Source organism: Clinocottus analis, unplaced genomic scaffold (genome assembly GCF_023055335.1).
Source record: "Clinocottus analis isolate CAN_PGR_092001 unplaced genomic scaffold, fCliAna1.0.p SCAF_14, whole genome shotgun sequence".
NCBI lineage: Eukaryota > Metazoa > Chordata > Actinopteri > Perciformes > Cottidae > Clinocottus > Clinocottus analis.
In genome coordinates, this window is record NW_027175865.1 from 7,769,438 (window position 1) to 7,772,352 (window position 2,915).

Here is a 2,915-nt window from a genome sequence, read left to right on the forward strand (position 1 = left end):
TGGAGGTGATTTCATAGATCAAAGTGTCGCTACAGCTAATTAATCTTTATCAATGTTAATTAATCAACTTAACCCCAGGCTTTACAGACCACCCTCTAATCAGTGTGTGTGTGTCTCTGTGTGTGTGTGTTTGAGAGAGAGAGAGAGAGAGAGAGAGAGAGAGGGAGAGAGAGAGAGAGAGAGAGAGTTATAATATGCACATGCACTGCTGTAAGAAGTCAAACAAGTAACCTAGTTTGACTTTTAAATATATAGATTTGATTTAAGGGAAAAAGCAAGCAAGACACAATTAGATACAGGACAAAGAACAATTAGGAGAGGATAAAATCCCCACACAAGTGTGTTAAGACGCCTGTGAGCAAAGTACAGAGGTAAAAAAAAAAAAAAACGTTTCTGAAAAAAGGAAAGGGGGGAAATGATTAACCTCCGAGACATTTACCTAATTAATTCTGTCCGCGCTTTAAATGAAATGAGCTACCTTGGAGCAGTAGCTGGTCAGTGGAACTCATGTAAAATGTATGTCACCCTATATTACCGTGTGCAACAACAAGAGCTGTCACTACTTAATACAATGATGCATGTAATTTTTATTCAACTTGCACCCTCGAGGCATACAGACATGAAAACAGCTAAACCTTTAGCCCAAGCTTCAGCTAAATAAGCAGTCTATTGACACAGCTGGAAGCCTATGCAGCTGCTCCATGCCATTTTGAACATTTATGTTGGTATTAATGATACAGTAACATGAAATTCAAGGGTTAGAGGGAGTGAATTAAGTTCAATGTTGCACGTGTGTGTGTAGGATTATGGAACACGGTCTTTACTTGTAGAACTGCTTGCATGCAAGAGATTGTATTTGCAGTGATGGCAGTAGCAAAAAAACATTTAATGTCGACAGCATTCATCAAAAGTAATGTACTTTCAATTTACTTTTGGAAGAAAAGTCCTGATAAATTGTGTGAGAACGTAACTTAAGAAGGTGATAAATCAGCAGCTGCGGCAGCGATGAAGCTGCTGCTACGTCTGCGGCCGCAGGAGGGCCGAGCTCTCAGAGGTGTCAAGAAAGAAAAGTTACATGTATCTTTACTTGCTGCGTGTGTGAGGGCCGCAAACCGCTGATTTAACGCTCCACCTGCCTCCAACAGGTGCATTCTGGGTAAATGCTCAAATGCTCGAGGTGAGTACTATGAGTGAAACAACAAACTTACCGAACCCTCTCTCCAGGTGAGAACGCCAGCAGCCACTGGTTTCCTAGCAACGCGGCATCCCATGTGCTTGCAACGCCGTGTGTGGAAACTGTATGTGATGCTATTATTTTGCTTTTAATATTGTTGTTTGTGTCTGCAGATGCTGTGGAGTCAACACACCTCTGTTGTTGTTGTTGTTGTTGCTTTGCTGATGTGATATTCTGCTCTTGATTCTATTATAAGTGGCAGGTGATTTAATTTATGTGACACACACATAATCAAGATAAATTAGCAAGTTCCACCGGGCGAGGGACTTTTTAATTTCATATTTGAGAGTATGATTTAAGAATCACTTTGTGACACACAAAGCAGGAGCAAATTACTCAATGACAGCACGACCACAAACATACACCATGGATAAAATGTTTGATGTGAAAAAAACTAACTAATATTACTGAAGTACTGGGCTACAGCTTATTTTATTTTTAGAATATGATTTGGGGCATCTAACATTTTGTATTATTAGTCAAAAAATACAAAAGCGTTCTTCTTACCGCACAATTGTACACAAATGTTGAAATTACAGCCACCTGTATTTTCTAAAGTAGCCCATCTAATTGACTTTATTCATGTTAATATTTGTCAAACACCGACGATGACTTTCGCTCTCTACTCACACACACACACACACACACACACGCACACACACGCACACACCATTCGACAGCGATGGTGATAGCTGCAAGTGTGTGTCTAATAAGACACACACAGCTGGCGTAAAGCTCTTAGTCTCACTGATTTGGAGCGCCACGTCACAGTTGTGGCCCCAAACAACCTCACGCCAGTGGACCGCCCTGCACAATACACGCAAATATACTGTACGTCACCAAAGTGCTGAAACAGTTGCACATGTACAGTACATGCAGGTCAGTACTGAAAATGTAACCCTCTCACACAGATAAGATCGGGGATTGTGGGATTCAGATGAGAACTTTCTTTTAAAGGCCGTCAAGTGCTGCAAACAATCTGCCGGAGCATTCCTGCGGTTTAACACCATGCTTTGAAACACAAGGCCCCGGAAACACCCCCACTCCCTTCCACACTTCACCCCTGTATGTAATAAAAGTAACAGAGAGATGCTGGCTCATGCCCACAGTGAGTGAGGGAAACCATTATGTGTCTGTGGAGAGGACACACACATGCATCAAAAGTATCTATTATTGGCAAAGACAACAATGTTTATTGTATCTTTATCATGGCGTGCACACAGGGACACTGTGGTGACGCTCCAGCTTTGTGTGACCACCCTGCAGATAAAAGAGCCGGCAGCTGTAGAGCAAATGACGCTACATATATTTTAAATTGAAGAGAGTTTGGATATTTCATACCAAACTAAAACAACAGACGAGGTGGAGGGTGAATGTTTATTCTTCCCGTTTGGCATTTATAATAATCTCAACTCAAGGTCCTCTAATAGCTTTTCCATTTCTTGTAGATGCTTTGAATACAACCTTGACAGACTTCATCCGTAGATGTTTCCATGGCTCAAAGAGGTAACACTATTAGATCATTATAATAGTATTATCTAAATCTCACAAACGTGTGGTTTCTTTTGTGTTTAATCCACACAAATAAACTGTAAACATGACATGTTCAATGATTTGATGTCGGGTGAAGACAACATCACGATTACTGAGGCCAAAATAATTCACAACAAGTATATTGTTG